A 20,848-nucleotide genomic window follows, 5' to 3' on the forward strand; every position below is an offset into this window, starting at 1 on the left:
CCCCATAACGACGTTCATAGTCTTGAAAAGTCCCAAGATGGATGAAAGCGCTAGACAATGCTGCTTTTAAAACTCTTTTTGTGTATTTAATTTTTAATATATAATTCTGTACACTGCTTGAAAAGAAACTTTTTTTGTATATATATATATATATAGTAAGTCATACCTTATTTTGCCTTCTTTACATTTTTTAAATCGAGCGACACTAATGAGTCGTTTGTAAACGAAACGCTCGTCTGGCACATATATACAATTTCAACCCTGGTATCTATAATGAGTTTATTTATATAACCACATTAGAATGTAAACAAATTTTTCAATGCGAAGTGTCATGTAACAATAATGATTAATATTGTTTATTTTTACCGAATCTTTTGTACATAGTTTAAATGCATTTTAATTAATCTAGTATGTATGCTATGTTGCACTCAATGTTTAATACTATGCTATTTTTGTGATCTTCCTGTTATATGATATAAACAATAAATAACCTACTTGTTCAGTTGGATCATTATGAAGATCAAGGTTTTCCTAAATCTTTAAACAAGACAATTATAAACTGCGCAGTATTATTATTGAGACGGATATATATTTATTGAGTACACATCAATTAAGTATTTTTAAAATAGTGCATAATGATCTGTTACATAAGTTGATTGATGATTATTTCCTATATTTTTGTTTGTCACTTTGATGTGTCTGTTTTTTGATCGATTACCAAGATCTGAACATCGATAAGCTACTGTCCTTTAATTTATCTTTCATTTGCCGATTTTGTTCCGTTAAGAGTTCATGTGATTTCCTTATGTTTTGTCATTTTTCATTTGGAGATTATGATGAATAGTTGTGTCATTTGTAATCATACCATAGTTACTTTATCCCCATTATGAACAAGGACACTACCGAAAGTAGAAGTCAGCTTCATATCTCGATCTTGTTCTCGATATTGACACCGATGGACTACTTCTAATTATCATCCTTGACAAACGTGACTTCAAATTCAGTTCCTTAGCAGTAGCATACTATCTGTTCCATCGAATGACGTTCACACATCTAAGTTAATATATTATCTTTGTGCATTTCAACACTAGGTAGACTTATTAGCAATGATCTGCTTAAAAACGAAAACTTCTCGATTAGAGGAAGAACGACAAAAAAAATCGATATTACAACAGTTGTGTCTCACTAACGAAAGTTAACTGCTGTCTGAGAATTTTACATACCAGAATGGTAGTTTGAACTGTAATTATACGGATTGAGTCATAATTTCGGTTGTGACATATTCACTACTTGTTTATGCACAAGGCGAGTGAAGTACGCATCACATGAGCTGCTCATCCTGTCGATAGGTCTGGTCTCTATTTTTTCCCCATTAGTTCCTATATTTTTGTTTGTCACTTTGATGTGTCTGTATTTTGATCGATTAACAATATCTGAACATCGATAAACTACTGTCCTTTAATTTATCTCTTAATTTGCCGATTTTGTTCCGTTAAGAGTTCATGTAATTCCCTTATGTTTTGTCATTTTTCATTTGGAGATTATGAACAGATTTGTAAGTTTTTAACTTCGGTAATGATATGTCTCATCGTATCAATATCAGATCATGATATATATAAGAATAATACAACATGAACATATATAACGGAAGGGATTGTGCTTGATTATCATCTGATGAAAATATTCTTCTTCAAGTCTGCGTTTTACTGTGTGTTCCTTTATTCTTTATTGTTTAGGTATAGGGGAAAACATTGGTAAACCACTCCAGATATTCTGTTCCTATATATTTGTTTGTCACTTTGATGTGTCTGTTTTTTTAACGATTACCAAGATCTGAACATCGATAAGCTACTGTCCTTTAATTTATCTTTCATTTGCCGATTTTGTTCCGTTAAGAGTTCATGTGATTCCCTTATGTTTTGTCATTTTTCATTTGGAGATTATGAACAGATTTGTAAGTTTTTAACTTCGGTAATGATATGTCTCATCGTATCAATATCAGATCATGATATATATAAGAATAATACAACATGAATATATATAACGGAAGGGATTGTGCTTGATTATCATCTGATGAAAATATTCTCCTTTAATTGTGCGTATTATTGTGTGCTCATTTATTCTACATTGTTTAGGTATAGGGGGACGGTGAAAATCTCACGAAACTTGTTAAACCCCGCCAGATATTCTGTCCAAAGTCCAGAGCCTTTGCCTGAGTTGGTTTCGTATGATTTTCAATCTTATTTCATTTATATGTTTTGGAGTTTAGTATGACATTCATTCTGCATTGAACTACTACACATTTTCATATAGGGGCCATTTGCGCATCTGGTGCAAGAAAATTGGTACCGTTAATGTTATTACTACCACTGGGTCGATGCCCCTGCTGGTGGACTGGTAGTCCCCGAGGGTATCACAAGCCCAGTAGGATGAAAATACGGATTTAGTTCTGTTATTTAAATTTGCTGTTACAAAATGTTAGAAATTATTATAAATTAAGGAATGTATTTCCCTCATGCAAATCTCCGATTCCTTTCACGGCTTTGGCTCTTCTTTTCGGACCTTTTGGATTATAGCTCTTCACCCTTTATATGAGCTTTGGATTTCCAATATTTTGGCCACGAGCATCACTGAAGAGACATGTATTGTCAAAATGCGCATCTGGTGCAAGAAAATTGGTACCGTTAATGTTATTGAAGCCCACCTCCGGACGCGGATTGTTCTCGCTGCGTGTAAGAACCATTGGTGTCCTTCGGATGTGATCTGCATTTTGGTCTGATTGCTGTCATTTTGACATATTCTCCATTTCAATTCTAAATTTCATATTCGCCTTGAATTTTACAATCAATGATATATATATAGTAAGTCATACTTTATTTTGCCTTTTTAACATTTTTTAAATCGAGCGACACTAATGAGTCGTTTGTTAACGAAACGCTCGTCTGGCGCATATATACAATTTCAACCCTGGTATCTATAATGAGTTTATTTATGTAACAACATTAGATTGTAAACAAAGGTTTCAATGCGAAGTGTCATGTAACAATAATGATTAATATTGTTTATTTTTACCGAATCTTTTGTACATAGTTTAAATGCATTTTAATTAATCTAGTATGTATGCTATGTTGCACTCACTGTTTAATACTATGCTATTTTTATGATCTTCCTGTAATATGATATAAACAATAAATAACCTACTTGTTCAATTGAATCATTATCAAGATCAAGGTTTTCCTAAATCTTTAAACAAGACAATTATAAACTGCGCAGTATTATTATTGAGACGGATATATATTTATTGAGTACACATCAATTAAGTATTTTTAAAATAGTGCATAATGACCTGTTTCATAAGTTGATTGATGATTATTTCCTATATATTTGTTTGTCACTTTGATGTGTCTGTTTTTTTTATCGATTACCAAGATCTGAACATCGATAAGCTACTGTCCTTTAATTTATCTTTCATTTGCCGATTTTGTTCCGTTAAGAGTTCATGTGATTCCCTTATGTTTTGTCATTTTTCATTTGGAGATTATGAACAGATTTGTAAGTTTTTAACTTCGGTAATGATATGTCTCATCGTATCAATATCAGATCATGATATATATAAGAATAATACAACATGAATATATATAACGGAAGGGATTGTGCTTGATTATCATCTGATGAAAATATTCTCCTTTAATTGTGCGTATTATTGTGTGCTCATTTATTCTACATTGTTTAGGTATAGGGGGACGGTGAAAATCTCACGAAACTTGTTAAACCCCGCCAGATATTCTGTCCAAAGTCCAGAGCCTTTGGCCTGAGTTGGTTTCGTATGATTTTCAATCTTATTTCATTTATATGTTTTGGAATTTAGTATGATGTTCATTCTGCACTGAACTACTACACCTTTCATATAGGGGCCTTTTGCGCATCTGGTGCAAGAAAATTGGTACCGTTAATGTTATTACTACCACTGGGTCGATGCCTCTGCTGGTGGACTGGTAGTCCCCGAGGGTATCACAAGCCCAGCAGGATGAAAATTTTGTTCTGTTATTTAAATTTGCTGTTACAAAATGTTAGAAATTATTATAAATTAAGGAATGTATCTCCCTCATGCAAATCTCTGATTCCTTTCACGGATTTGTCTATACTTTTTGGACCTTTTGGATTATAGCTCTTCACCTTTTATATGAGCTTTGGATTTCAAATATTTTGGCCACGAGCACAAGAGACATGTATTGTCGAAATGCGCATCTGGTGCAAGAAAATTGGTACCGTTAATGTTATTGAAGCCCACCTCCGGACGCGGATTGTTCTCGCTGCTTGTAAGACTCATTGGTGTCCTTCGGATGTGATCTGCATTTTGGTCTGATTGCTGTCATTTTGACATATTCTCCATTTCAATTCTAAATTTCATATTCGCCTTGAATTTTACAAACAATGATATATATATATATATATATATAGTAAGTCATACTTTATTTTACCTTTTTAACATTTTTTAAATCGAGCGACACTAATGAGTCGTTTGTAAACAAAACGCTCGTCTGGCACATATATACAATTTCAAGCCTGGTATCTATAATGAGTTTATTTATATAACAACATTAGATTGTAAACAAAGGTTTCAATGCGAAGTGTCATGTAACAATTATGACTAATATTGTTTATTTTTATCGAATCTTTTGTACATAGTTTAAATGCATTTTAATTAGTCTAGTATTCAAGCTATGTTGCACTCAAAGTTAAATATTTATTATGCTATTTTTATGATCTTACTGTAATTTGATATTCAGTTCAGTTGGATCATTATCAAGATCAAGGTTTTCCTAAATCTTTAAACTAGACAATTATAAACTGCGTAGTATTAATATTGAAACGGATACATATTTATTGAGTACACATCAATTAAGTATTTTTAAAATAGTGCATAATGATCTGTTACATGAGTTTTTTGATGATTATGAAATATCAGAGATGATCACTGACATGTTCTATAAGCTTAAAATTTTCACGGTATATTCAATTGTGACCAAACTCATTATTTGCACTAACCATAAATCGCATGAAGTGATTTGGTTTTCTGATTTTTGTAGGACAAATGTAAGGGACGTTGACCAATTATTTGGTATGGTGAAATTGTATGAGGACTTCATTCTCTTTCTGTCGTGTTTTTTGCAATAATTTGTCCGTCTTTTTTAACCTATTTTTTATGCTACTTTTTAGCATCTAGCATTTTATTATGTTGCCAATAAAATTGAGAATGGAAATGGGGAATGTGTCAAAGAGACAACAACCCAACCATTGTCTATTACAATTCAGGGGTAACAAAAAAAAGAGGGAAACACCAATTCTGTTTAAGACACAATTGCATGGTTGAATATACGAATTTCAATCACTTTGGTGATTTTTTGTGTGTCTTTGCAACACACGATGCTTCCAATTCTATTAATTGGTCTCAAATTTGTATTGAATTGCTATGAACGAATAGTCATTCCTAGATCAAAACATCAAGACCATTGTCGGTATCTTCTTTTAACGTCTCGGATGATAACAACAAATGATACTAATATATGGTTATCTTAGGTATCTGTTAACAATTTCAAAATAGGATTCTCTGTGTTTATCGCAATATATATCAAGAATGGTACGACAAAAGATGAGAGATTTTTTTTAAGAAAGGGTTTTTAATATTTTAAAATATTTAAGAGCTTCACACGACAACGTTATTACAATTAAATGGGGCAGTCAAACACATTTTTATTAAAAAATAAGCCTGGTACAGCAATTTCAAGAAAAGTCTTAAGATAATATTATGATTCCAATAGCTGTTAGTCCTCAGGAAATATTCTACATGAATACCTTCTCTGTCCATTCGCTTGTATTCAATAGTTAAGTTAACAACGTTCGAAAGTATTTAACAGAAACAAAAAGAGAATACTCGAATCTCATATCCAATTCTAGTAAATTTCTTTCGAAATATGACCCATGCAAGCAATTTACTGCGTAAGTTTTCTATGAATTGCAACCTCATTTTATGTTAGACTAACGAGTTTGGTGTGTTTTGATAATTCGGTATAGGTCAAAATAAAGTTCCATCTAACATCTGATTGTGTCTGAAAGGCTGATTCATATCCTGATCTTTCATAGGATACTTCAAACAAGAAGATATGACAAATTTGATGAGTTTAATTTTCAAAGTGTTCTGTTCTCATTTATCATCATTAAAATTAGTCCAGTCGATTTGTGCAGATTTTTGACAAAATTGCTCAGATTGTGGTAAAATCATGAAATTTGGCATAGTAGTAGTATATGTCATGGACAACATTTTAAGCTATGGACCCACTCTGTAAGCCGAAATTGGCGGAAGAAGCGGCCATCTTAAAATGGCGGTCGTTTGATCTCTATAGATTAATATAAAAAATCATGATAATAATATAAGAGAAGATATTGACATGAAACCTGGTTAATAGAATAACAGTGACAGATAAGGCATGCACATGTTTACAAAATAAAGATATCAGTATCAGAATTTCTGTTATTACACGTTTGCCTAAGTAACTTTAAAAAACAGAAATTACGTATATATGATGTAATTTATGACCGAAAGTTGTTGTTGGAAAAGATCAAAATTGTAAGATTCGAAAACACAGGAGCTAGATATCAGAAGAACATAATGGGCGATTACACTGGAAGAATGTGTGAAACGACAAGAGAGTAGAAACAAGTAGCCAGACACTGTAAAGTGGTACTGAATCAACAATAACTGCAACTTTTTTTTTCTGTGGTGATGTATCTGAAGATCTCCATAATACATTGACATTTTTAAATCGACAAAAATAGGGCAGGACTGTGCATCTGTACTACAAGACATATTCCCTAAGCCAAAGTAAGAGCTGGAGATGTCAAATCACTAGTTTACTGATTGATAATTGATAAAACTTGACAACTTAGCAAATATGCAGAATAAAAGATACAGAAAGAAAGCCAGGAATCTTTTATCCTTGGAGTTGTACTTTCCAAAATAATAAAATACATTGACGGCACACGGTCTGGAAGAAGTATTGTACCAATCTCCAAGCTTGCAGATCACGCTAAATTGTACATTAAACGCCTGGAACAACTTGGAGTTATCATTGAAGGATGAACTGATACAACTCATCTAACAAAATTGGAATGTAGCTGCCATAGGATATCTGCAAGCATACAAGCAAGATAAATTAGTTCTCTTGATTTTCAACAAAGGTATTCGTGAAGCTCTGATTATAGTTATCAAAGGTAGCAGGATTATAATTTTGTACGCCAGACGCGCGTTTCGTCTACATAAGACTCATCAGTGACGCTCATATCAAAATATTTATAAAGCCAAACAAGTACAAAGTTGAAGAGCATTGAGGATCCAAAATTCCAAAAAGTTGTGCCAAATACGGCTAAGGTAATCTGAAACAGACCTCATAAAAAAGGGTACAAATGAATCACAATAGCAATAATAGACAAAATATATATTCTTGATACTAAGAATAGCTTTACACTCAATAACAGCTGTTGGCACGAATCAGTTCAACAGACATACATTTCCTTAGTAAGAATGATACAGGATGGCCAAACATCGAGAAACAGTCCAGTAATATCGTTGAGTGGCAGACAACTCTTACCATTTCTCAGCTATAATAGTTCAATTGTGCAACTCGTCGTCGAAAGGATACAACTGCAACTTATCAGTCCTCAGATAGAGAGTAAGATTTCTCAAAGATTATAGAACTGATTCATTTTGAAAGCCTACATTAAATGTCCCTGTAAACCTTTTTATAGTAGCAAGCCTAATTTTTCAAACCATTCTAGTTACTTTGACTATGAAGAGGCCTTCACCATCACGACTAAAAGACATGGCCTGTTTTAGAACTTCTCCAACATTTTTGTTGAGAATCCGAAGAAAGACGTAACCTTTCATGTGTGCTTGCATATCATCTATGGTATCTAGTATTCAATTTTTCAGAAGAGTTGTATTAGTCATTCCTTCCATGACATCTCATATTTACTAAGAACGTTTACTGTACAATTTAGCGATATCATCAATTTCAAATATTAAAACAATATCTGTTCCAGACTGTGAGCCGTCACTGTTTTCTATCATTTTGGCAAGCCCCATTCCATGGATAACATACTCTTGACTTTCTTTCTGTGTCTCGAATTATGTCTAATTGCCTTGTCTTGCAGTTTTAACAAACATTTAGCATGATATCTGTTCCTTAAATAGTAATCTCCAGCACTGAGTCTGGCTAAAAAAACAATGATTAGTAGTTCAAGTGACAGTCACATACTCTATTGTCGATCATAATCGATGCCTCATGATGATAGTTAGATACCTCATCACAAAGAAAGAAAACAAATCCCTGCAATTATTGTTCCTGTTGATTCATCACAACTGTGTCTGGTTATTTTACTGATATTTTCAATCCGTGTCTCATCTTAGACTTTTTTCGTTTTTCCTGACAAAATATATTTTGTTCTTAAGATTTGCTTTTACAGGATTAGTACCTTTGCCTTGTGATTTTCCCATTACATGGCCTTCATCAACTTGAAACAGTTGTATGCTTACTAAAAATGACTGATTACCAGCTCAAATGTCTATGTGTGCTCTTTTTGTATTTGCTTGGCATTATAAATCCTCACGTGTACTCTCTTGGCGTTACGGAATTCTTTCCAGTGTATTTATTTATTAGTTTCTTTTTTAGCTCCAGTGATTTTAATATCTACGTATTTTTCCTTTTCAACATACAGTGGTCATAACTGATATTGCATATTTTTTGGTGGTAAAAAAATACTAAGCCCTACATGCTAAACTGCAATTAAAAGAATTTACGTATTTCTTTAAATACATTAATTTGTTAACATATGCATACCTTATTTAAGCACTTGGAGAATATATCAATTTGTCAATTGTGTTCTCCTATTTATTTATATTGTAGTCCTGTAATGTTGTGTTGTCATTTTAATGTTATATTTCACATAACCATAAAAGAGGGAGGTTTGGCATGACACAAAACCAGGTTCAACCCACCATTTTTTCCTTTAAAAAAGTCCTGTACCAAGTGAGGAATATGGCCATTGTTATATTATAGCTCGTTTCTGTGTGTGTTACATTTTAACGTTGTGTTTCTGTTGTGTCGTTTGTTTTCTCTTATTTTTAAGTGTGAATTCACATTACTATAAGACGTGTAACGGTACTTACCTATCCCAAATTCATGTATTTGGTTTTGATGTTATATTTGTTTTTCTCATAGGATTTTGTCTAATGCTTAGTCCGTTTCTGTGTGTAACATTTTAATGTTGTGTCGTTGTTCTCCTCTTATATTTAATGCGTTTCCCTCAGTTTTAGTTTGTTACCCCGATTTGTTTTTTTTTGTCCATGGATTTATGAGTTTTGAACAGTATTATTTTACTTATGGGCCTGTTTCTCTCGATGGGATTAATTTGCATTTTCAATATATATATCATTTTGCATAGCTGATAAGTTTTGGTGTTAATTATTTTTTTGAAATCTCTAAATCATCCCTTTGAAATAGTTCAATTTATTATGTTGCTTGCGGTATTACAGATCGTGTATGTCTAATAGTATTCCAGTTTACATTTTCAAATTTTGTTATAGATATTTAAAATCAGTACAAATTTCATATTCACATAGTTTGTAAGCAGTGTTATAATTTATTAAGCTTTGGTCATACCAAGTTTTTATAAGATTAGTCAACTCTTTCTGTTCTATTAGGTCCGAGACCACAATTGTCGTCACTTTTTCGTTGTTTACGAATATAGTCCCTAGTGTTGACAGTGGGTTACTTGCCATTAATTTGTATACCCCTTCCAAATTTATTCCTCCATGTTTAATGCCTCAAATTGCAAGAAGGAGGGGGGGGTGAAATTACACTGTAAAAAAAATGGGGTCCAGAATTTTAAAGGAAAGTAGTGATTTGGTCCAGCTGAAAAAGGTTAAAAATTAGCACTTCGGAAGCTGTCAAACGATTTCAAGACGCCATAAACATACAATTGTCCAAGTTTTGAGTTAGAGCCGATGAAGTTTTCTATAATTTTGATATAATTTGTCCCAAAAGTAGTACAACAAACTGTACAATTTCATTGAGAAAGCGCAGGTGGGATTTTTTTAATTTTCATTTATCTTCTTAATGAAATGCACTACGAAATAATTGTGGTCTCGGACCAATTAGTTGAAAATTTTGATCAATATATAGAATACAGAACTATCATTTCAAATTGTTGGTTTTTGCATCCGAACATACAGACGTGTTCCTATTTTATTATGTTATTGGAATTTACCCACAAATAACGTATCATTTGAAAAAGTTTTTGCAATAATGTTTTAGTAAAACTATTGACATAATCAGTTTTATACAATATTCAACTGGTATAAGTGTGAGCAATCCAGTAAACAGTTGAAAGACGAGATAGTATCTGTCCCTTGCACAATACTATATATGGTATACTGTAAGTATTGAATTAAATATTCATATCTAACAAAACTGGAGGGAAAACTATATGCATCTCATATAGTTTTGTGTATTCAAAAACACACTATTACATCATAACATATATTATTTTTTTATATAATAGACGCAATAATTGTTTTTATTATTCAAGTTCAAGAAGAATAACGATAGACAACAGTAAGGGAGAGGACTCCGTAAAATTGAAAAAAAGTATTTGCATTTCTTATAATTTTGCATTAAATAGTTTTATTTGGCTTCTTACAAGTTAATCATAAATGTAAAACTCGGATGTAAATTCATATTTAAGGAGTTAAAAATCTTTAAGGAGTTATCTAATGCTTTTTGTAATATAAGCATATTTGTAGGTCTTCTATTGCTGATAAGTTTTTGAAAAAAAACCCAGACAAAATGTGTCAAAATCGTCATTCAATTACAACCACTTCGTAAGGAGTTATCTAATATCTAATTTCTGTCTGTTTGTCATATTTAAAAAATACGACATATTCAGTCATTTGACCCATTTGAAGGTCTTTTCTTGCTTTTTGCTTCAGAAGAGGTTAAAATTGGAAAAAATGGTAACATGCATTTAGCATGTTTAGGTTTTCATACAGACAAAAGTTTATCATAATATATACAAACAACTGTGAGTACTAATATTTATGATTGTACACTGCTGGTATTATATATTTACTAAGTGTAAAGCATGTCACTGAGTATTCCAGATACCTTAGTGCCAATGTTTCAAGGGCATCTGATTGTGCATTAAAGCTTAAGAAGAAGCATCAAACCAAACAAAATTATTGAGCACTCTTTTCGAACGGCTAGTATTTCAAACCTATAGATCTGGTAATGTAATATCATGTCGTTGAAAGTCTTACTGTAAAAATAATCAACCAATGATTTAATGTCTTACATAATTATATGAAGCACGGAAGTTTGATGTGCTTGATTAATGCACTGAGTGAGTAGTATACCTGTGATTTGAACGATTTATATGCACTAACGAAATATCAGGCAGTCTTTGCGTAGTTCAGATAAAAGACATTTTTTAAACCAAAATGTGTTTAAAATTAATTTCAATATCCGTATTGATTTACGTGGGACATGCATTTCCAGGTAAGAATCTTACATATTATGCTTTATTCAAATTATGATAATAGCAAAACATAAACATGTCATGCGATTTTGTTTTTACTATACCTAACATCTAATTGTTTTAAATTAAATAAGATTTGAGTAATGGGGACATTGTCATTAATTTTGGTCTTTAACTTAAAGCGACAAAGGTAATAAATATTTTACTGAGCATCTAACGTTTCTAATATGTATTCAACGTATGTGTGATGCTATCATAAATGTGAGCGAGATATAATACAGTAGAAACCATGATAAATTGTCTCCTGTAAAAAGTTAAAAAAAAAAATAATTCCACACTCCGAGGAAAATATTTAAAGAGAAAGTCCCTTATCAAATAGCATAATCAAAAGGTCAAATACACCAAACGCATGGATAACAATTGTCGAATTCCCAACTTGGTACAGACATTTTCTGATGTAGAAAATGGTGAATTAAACCTGGTTTATATCTAGCTAAACCCTCATCTGTACAACAGTTGCATCAAATTCCATTACATTAACAACCATCTGTGAACATAAAAAAAAACCAAACAGATATAATAATTTAAATGTCATACATTGAGATACATCGGTCAACATTGTGTTATAATCTTAGGCCGTTTTTACATTGACCTACACTCGGTATTGTGTTAGTGTATATCACACGTGAACAAAACATATTTACATTCTCATTGATCAAATTAAATGTTTACATGTAGTTTAAATAATGTTTTGTCTTCATGCAGTCGATAGTCCATGTAGGCCTTATGTAGGTTGAGTATACACAAAACAAGGTATTTAGAACATGAATTTCACCATGTATATTTAAAGGAGACACTTTTTGTTTTTAAATAAAACTGTTATTTATAACAATGACGGGTCCTATGTAGACGAAACGCGCGTCTGGCGTACTAAATTAGAATCTTGGTACCTTTGATAACTATTAATAATAATTTAAAAGTTTCTAACCGAAATATTTGTCTAAACTCCATATATAGCTTTCTCATAAAAGAAACAAACTTTAGGTAGGTATATAAACCCTTTATCAAGACTTAAAGCATCAGTTATATTATTAGTACATCGTTTGAAATATGCATGAAATAATTATCACTGGTATTTTTTCAATCAACGATTCCCTCATGAATGCATTACTGAAATATGTGTTCGGTAAATTGTATTGTTTGCCTAGTATCCAGATCCGGTAAAACGCACTTAAACATAAAAAAAAATTTGCAGTGTACAAACAAATCATTTAGCCAAAGCCGTAGTTGTTAAGAAGTATCTGCATGGTAGTGATACAACATTTAAGCCATTGCTCTTGATTCAAACTTATGACCGTTCTATTCAAGTATAGCTAATGAATTGCGAAAAATGCAAATATGTTTCCTTAAATCATCAACTCGCTATATTTTTTTTTAAAGTATTGCGCTTATACGTATATAATTATATTTATAAGTACGTCTGAGCCAGTGACAACTCTACAACAGATTTATCCATCGAATCACCAGCAGTGAGGGTGATACATGGCTGTGTACATTATGTATATACCACTCGTCTAAACATCAACCCAACATTGTTACATCTATAAATTTGCTTGTCAGTATATGCTTGTTTTGGTAGTAATAGTGCTGGCTAATGTTGCATTTGCATGTATGCTCTATAGATTTATTGCTTTTGAAAAATGCATAATTGAAATTAATAAAGTTTTTGTTTTATAACAATGATAACAATGATTCATAAAATTAGCAAGCAACAAGCCTTCTGTACGTTAAGAACCTTACAACAGCTCCATAGGTTACCTGTTGTGAGGCACAATTTATGTCCATATATCATACACCCTTAAACAAAACATGTTAATGAAATATATAGTTTTTTCTAAACTGCTAATTAAGTTTGACATTTTAATATATTTGTAGAGCCCTGTGAAACTCCTAATGTCATAGATAATTGGAAAAGATCAGCAGCCAATAATTTAACAGACAATACTTTCCTGTGCGACTCGAGGTTAGAAGAAGGCTGGTATAGAATTACTAGCACAGCTGGTGAACGTATGCCTACAGAATGCTTAATCGGTGGATATAGATGTGGCACAGCATATCCGATATACTTGTCAAGGAAAGGTAACCTTATTCAAGATAGAAAGGTACATTTGTTGAATGACTAATATTATGTAAAATTACATTCCTGACACTTATAAAACCTTATGTAACATGCCAGTGATAACTTTCATTGTGGTATTTGATGCAAAGAGACTCGAATAATTGATTGTTGGTGTTTTTTTGCGATTTTCAAATGCCACTTTTCGGCTATTTCGGTGGCGATCAGTTTTGTGGGTGGGTGGTGGAGGTATACGTGCCCAGAGAAAACAATTAACTTTCGAAAGGAGAACTGACAATCCTAGTCAATTCAGATTGGAGTCAAGTGCATTTACACACGCGAGGTTCGAACTCACAACTCAGTGTTGACTGGCTAGTGATTACCATAACAATAGGTCACTGCCGCCCCTCAAAGAGACTCGAAAAAAATCGCTTAAAATATATATATGTGCATATTTGAAAATATGTAATCACATGATACTATAAATGTTCATTTATGGTGTTTCAGCAATATTTCGACAATGCTTGGCAAAATTTAGGGTTCGTTTGCTTTAGCCTCCCTATTTTCAGTTTGATTTCATTGGTAAGTTAAATTTTGTGACGACGCTTATATATATACATTTACTGTCTTAGGTGTAACTACTGGTGAAGATATTTTCCCCGAAACTGGCAAAATTGTTAACAGAACAGCGTACGAGGTTCTTGATTACCGATGTGTAAATGAAGAATATCCTATAAGAATAAAAAACTGTACATTATACTTGGTGTACTACCTGCGACCGACAACCGGTTGCTCCACAGCATACTGCTTTGGTATGTATATAATTGTGATTAATTTAAGAAAAAGAGGTAATTTGAATGTATTAAGTATTATGTTCACAATATTATTATTTATGACAATATACCATGCTACCGACAATAATTAAACTAAAAAATATTTCATTTCATAATATTATAATTGAGAGTATAAGCTTTTGTCAAGTAAGAACTTCCAGTTTCATAACGGTATTTCATCATTTCAAATGTCCAAGATAAATCAGACATGGTTGTACATTTGTTTTGTGTTAACTCCATAAATTTTTAATCTCGGGATTATTGGAAGTGTTCCACTATTGAGACTGGTAAATGCGATTACAAAAAACTGTCAGTTACGTATCCGCAGCAATAGGTGATATAACATTATTATCAACTTCTTCGTGAGACCGTCCCTTTTAACAGCATAGCGTAAAAAGAATATGTTTAAAACATTGTCGTTTATAATCACCAAAGTAATCAAGTGACAAACAATAAAAAGTTTCCTGAAGATCCAACGACACAAACAGATTAATACTCTAACCATATATCTATGTGTGTCAATCTAGGATTTATTCAAATAAATCATTGAAGCTCAACCAGGGAACATTCCTTGGTTCCATAGTCTCCTCTCTTAACATTTCAAGCTTATAAAAAGAGCTCGTATTGATTACTATAGATTCAACATACGCATTGAATAAACTTCATTATCTAAGCCAACCGGGAACTAAATCACACCCATGTCTCTTTACAACAACTATGAGATAATTAATTGTTCCTTTTCAGTCTTTTAGTTGAAAATGGCATTGGACGCAATATTCGAAATGTATACCTAACACCTAAACTGACACTTAAAATTCAAAATACATGTTTAGTATCAACGTCAGAAAAAAATTTCGCACTTTGTTTTTGATATCTGCTAGAAACGTATCATCAAAAGCAACGCATGATCTACAGTAGCTAGTATGTTATCTTTCTGAAAAGAAAAGAAAACTTATCGTTTATACTTCAAAGATGCTTTTAAATTTTGTTATACATTGAGAAATTATCCCTTTTATAAATTCGTTCGAAACAATGTAACCTATTGCTCCAATGTCAAAAGTAATTAAATAATGTGTTTCTTCTTAAACAATTAACCGTCCTTAGAAAGTTATGAATATTGTTGTAGAGGATACAAAATGTTAAACGGCCGATAAATTTACACATGTTTAAGGCCTTTTCACATTTATTAAATACATTTTATTCATGATAATGCAAATTCCAATGAAATTACCTTTTTAACTTCTTTCTATTGTAAAAAAAATAAATCACAATATTATCCTAGGTACAGAAATGCCGTGTCCAGATGGACAACTCTCACAGACGGGATTTTCCCCAGGCTGTAGTAATGGTTCGTATTTTTTTTCATTACATGTAAAAATATTATTTGGTATATTCTAACTGATTTAATTTGGTCAAAAAGATTCACAGGTCCCACTTTTTTAAAGGTTTTATTGACAACTGTTTTAAAAACGTATTTTTTTGTTAATATAGAACCCTCATTACAATCGTATCCATTATTAAAATGAATGTCTGATCTATTTTCAAAGGATTGACAATAATAATATAACAATCGTTAAGTTGGTATGTAGTCGATTCATCGTTCTCTTCTTTAAGATAGATAGATACTCGTATTAATCCCATACAATTTTTATACGTCTAGATTATCGTTGGTCATATCTACAAGATTGTTTTTTTGCTGGAGCCGTAACATCGAAAGTAAGAAAAGCAATCAAGTTTAGATAGCACATACTATTCTATTTATCACTCTAATGTGCTGAAAAGGGATATTATTAGTCAGTAAGATTATATAGAGATAATAGTATAATATAATCATTACAAGCAATGAATTTTAGTCAAAGCACCACCTAAATGCCAGCTTTGCATTGACAAGACATGTTTTGTTAAAACTTACGGTGCATAAATATTCATCGTCATATCAGTGATATAATTATGTTCAACTATAAAGAGACTGGGAAATCTATATATCTGAGACAGTAGACGCAAAGAAAACCATCTATTATCATAATCTGCAAAACTTTTAGGAATTTTGGTCCTTAATGCTCTTCAACTTTGTAACTTTATCTGGCCTTTTCCATTTGTTGGTTTCGAGCGTCACTGATGAGTCTAGAAGATCTTTTGTAACCAAAACTCGACTCTGAAGAGTTTTCGTAATCTGTAGTATTTGAGAAAGCTTGAAATCATCTAGGGATATATTAGTTAATGATTACGAGAAAGGGAACAGTTATCAAAAGGAAATTCAATCTCATAAGTCGAAATACACAGACAACGCCATTCCTGATCAAGTTATTGCGCTAGTCGCAAATTTTAAATAAATAAGTGAAAACTTATAGAAACACATCTGTCCACACCAAATTCGACTTTTATTAAACTCTCTATTGTAAAATTTAAAAAAAATCAAGACCATGGACAGTCATATACACTTTTGAGCGGATCATAATTTACTTATTATCTGAGCACCCTTTGTAATTCGTTTGATTAAGAAACATTAGCTATATAGCGTCTGAAACAATCATCTCTACTCTGATTATTTCTTTTTCTTATGCTTTATATGCCGCATGTTTTCGTGTCTTAAAACTTTAAATAGGTTGATTTTTTTTTATTGTAACCAATCATGCGACCATCTTTTTATACATTTTGTTCCTTTGTGTGAAAAAAACCGTAAACGGATTATTTCATGTTCGGTTCTTAACTTACACATATTGTTTTTTGCAGTGTATCCTTCCATACGTTTTACATCAACTATATCAGTCGATATGCATACCGAAAATGTTATTCACGAATCCAGAAATTATACTCAGGAAACGCCAAAGTTTTTGTGCAGAGTACATGACGCAACAGATGACTATGCTTATGATATCAACTTCTACATCAATAATGTTCTAATTACTGGGGCAATATACACAAATGTATCCAACACTAACATAGGAACTGCAGTTCTTTTACAGAAACACTGGGAGGAGACATTCAAACCGAATATGATGGTAAGAATAAAATATTTAGCACAGCGTTATTTTCATTATACAATTGTACTACTTTTTCTACAATTACTACTACGTGTACTATGAATGATTTGAATGATTTGAATATTATGTACAAGAATATATTCCCTATGAAAATTTCGTAGAAATGCTTTCAATGAAAATAAGTATAAAGAGAATAAAAAGATGAATAAAAAGGTGAATGGCATAAATAAATTATAAAAACTATAAAAGGTAACCAGATTATCAATTCAAATGAAAGATAAACGTTAGTCTGAATGTTTAGTTCCTGTTTACTTGGATCTCGAATTCCTTTCTAGTTATGCAATGTTGTACATTATTGATTGTGTGCGATTGGTCACATGAAACCATTTAGTATATTGGTGATGAACCATGTTGTGTTGTTAGTTGAAGTTATGCTTTTATTCTCTATATAAGTAGATCAAAATAAATAAGTTAAACATTTTGGATTCGCTAGTCAAAGAGGTAAACGTTGTATCAAAGGGGTATAATTCAAAACACTCCTACTTAACCCCATATCACTTGAAAACGTTTACTTCATGTTTGAACTTCACATTCGCTATCAAAATATAGGTTATATTTCACTGAAACAAAAACCTTGTTTTTGTACTTATTTGTTTTTGATATGAAATAAAAGTTTTAGAAGTCTATTCTAATGACTAATAAGGGCTCACTAAATAGTTATTCTAAATATTACTAGTTTGGATGTACTTTAACACAAAAATTGAAATACAGGTTTTAGTTTGCCACTTCCGGTTTACAAACGTCACTACTTGATTCGTTTGGAAGGTGACTTTACACACATTCGATTTATTGAACATTCATATGAATTTAGATTGCTACAACTGAGTATACATGTACATGAGGGGTGTGTCTGGTAAAAAGGTGAAAAGTCAATAATACGACAAACCTGAGATTTCCTGAATGCAGTTTATTTAAAAAATGGACATTTAAATTTATAGATTAAAAAACCTGACAAAGCCATTGCTACAAAAGTAAAAAGACAAATATGAAGATAAACAATACGACCCTACCAAAAACTGGTAGTGATCTCAGGTGTAGCTATATAGAAATAGAAAGTTCCCAGTTGGGAAGCTGAAATCATCTTTTTTTGTCGTTACGTTTTGTTTTCAACCGATCCTCATTATCTTTTTCTAGATGTAAGTCAAGATATGAGCCCGACCTAACTATATCTGTATCTGTTGTATCCTTTATGTCTTGTTCGATGGGATAGATGCGTTGAACAAAGTCACACAAGTTTGTAATATTGAGTATAAAAAACAATTATCTATATAGCGGAAAGTTAAGTTAAACGATATTGCTAGCTTCTTTTGTTTCTTCCGAAAAAGTTCCTGCATGAAATCAGCCTAGACATTCAAGGGAAAAACATGATAAGCCATATTTTTTTTTAGGTTTATATGTCATGTATTTAGTTCATTGTAATATAATGTGAATATTATTTATTATGTGTTTCCTTTCTATCGTCTTATTAAGCTAAGATCTCGTTTTATTACGTATATTTGAAACGTGTATGTGTACATACGAGAAGGTTAATGTCTTAGTTTAGTTGAAGAATGTCAGATATTCGACCTCAATATCTAACTTTAGTCTTCCTTCCTTTGTTTCAAAGATATAACTTCATTATAAATGTCTACTTGATGAATATTTGTATACGAACAGTTTGTACTGGAGATCATTTGATGTTTGTAATAACTCTCTGACCAAAATGATTGAACTTTGTTCTCTCCTCTGAAATGTTATCTGCTTCTTGTTGCAATACCTCATTGACACTATTCCTTTCCGTGTGTTTTTCTTACTTTTTGATTTTCATGTTTTCTTTATTTACTGACAAGTGAATGAAAGTTGAGCTTCATGTAGAGAAATATCATACATGTATAAAGCTCTTAGGCTGATATACTTGATATACTATTATTACGTTCTATGGTTTACTGCGCTATTTGAGATCGAACTAGTCTTTTACTTTTACATAGATCACTGTTACACCAATGTTTCAGGTCAATTGTTCGGTTCAAGCTAGGTACAAGAACAGAGGTGTTGCTGGACCAAAATATTTTTCACAGATTTATTTCGCAGGAATTAAGGTAAACATATATAAAATAAAAAAAATAAACACTAATAAGATACACAGTCGGTATCCCAATGAGCACTAATTGTGTACCCGTTCTTGTCAACTTGTTTGTACTCGAGTAAAGCATTATTCAACCAGAATCTTCCGATATACAAAAAGCAAAAGCACCCGACAATATTTTTTTAATTTTACTTTCAAATATATTGATGATGTCCTATCATTGAATAACCGCTATTTCTGTCGGTACTTGCATCTCATATATCCGACAGTACCTGAAATTAAGGATGCTACTCGTCCAAAAATGACTGCTTCATACCTTAATCTATTCCTCAATATTGACACAGATAGGCGACTTCAAGCTAAAATCTAAAACAAGGTGAGTTCAACTACCAAATTATCAATTTCTGTCTTATTTGTCAGTATAGTTTAGATAATTTTCATTTTCCATGAATAAAGTATTGCCTTATCCAATATATAAATATTACGTCATCACAGTATTTATTTAGTCTTTTACTGGAGAAACGCAGTCATGTCAGTACCAGAATCTAAGGGAATAGCTATCAAAAGTACAAGGCTTACAACTTGATACGCCAGACGCGCGTTCGTCTACATAAGACTTATTTCAGTGACGCCCAGATCATAATAGTTTCAAAGTATACTGCTGCACCCCTATTTTTACATTTTAACTAGATATGTCTGTATGTTTTGTTCACACATCGTTGTCATTATTTTGGAGTTGTATGAGACAATCATACACGAGAGAGGTTAAGCTAGCTATAAAACCAGGTTTAATCCACAGTTTTCTAAATAATAAAATGACTGCACTGAGTCACGAAAATGACAGTTGTTATTCATTCGTTTGATGTGTTTGACATATTCCAGATTAAATGTGACATTTCGTAGTTCCTACTCAAGCTTGCTCAGATTTCTACATCCAAAGTTTGAAAAAAGAAATGTCAACTTCGAACTTAAAAATCTTATCCTTCAACTGACTGCGTATTTACTTAAATCACACTCAAACAATTCAACAGTGTAAGATTGCATTCGAATCGTCAGAACTAGAGGGTTAAGCTACCTTTATTACCCATGAGGCTCCCGCACGGTCAATTTCAACAATGAAGGGCTGAAGTTGATGAAATTAGAACTTATATAGATTGTCTTAAACTTATTCCTTTAAAAATAAGTTTTCTCATACATG

General features: G+C 32.0%; 1 protein-coding gene across 1 annotated transcript in view; it reads left to right on the top strand.

Annotated features, from left to right (window-relative positions):
* The first annotated feature begins 11,479 nt into the window (after positions 1–11,479).
* Positions 11,480–20,848, top strand: part of LOC143052253 (von Willebrand factor D and EGF domain-containing protein-like) — a 28,917-nt gene continuing 19,548 nt past the window's right edge. The window contains exons 1-6 of the mRNA XM_076225242.1: positions 11,480–11,612; positions 13,528–13,731; positions 14,341–14,520; positions 15,824–15,889; positions 17,275–17,543; positions 19,577–19,663. The gene's annotated coding sequence lies outside the window, so the exon portion shown is untranslated. The remainder of the gene's footprint in view (positions 11,613–13,527; positions 13,732–14,340; positions 14,521–15,823; positions 15,890–17,274; positions 17,544–19,576; positions 19,664–20,848) is intronic.

Source organism: Mytilus galloprovincialis, chromosome 11 (assembly GCF_965363235.1).
Source record: "Mytilus galloprovincialis chromosome 11, xbMytGall1.hap1.1, whole genome shotgun sequence".
NCBI classification, from domain to species: domain Eukaryota; kingdom Metazoa; phylum Mollusca; class Bivalvia; order Mytilida; family Mytilidae; genus Mytilus; species Mytilus galloprovincialis.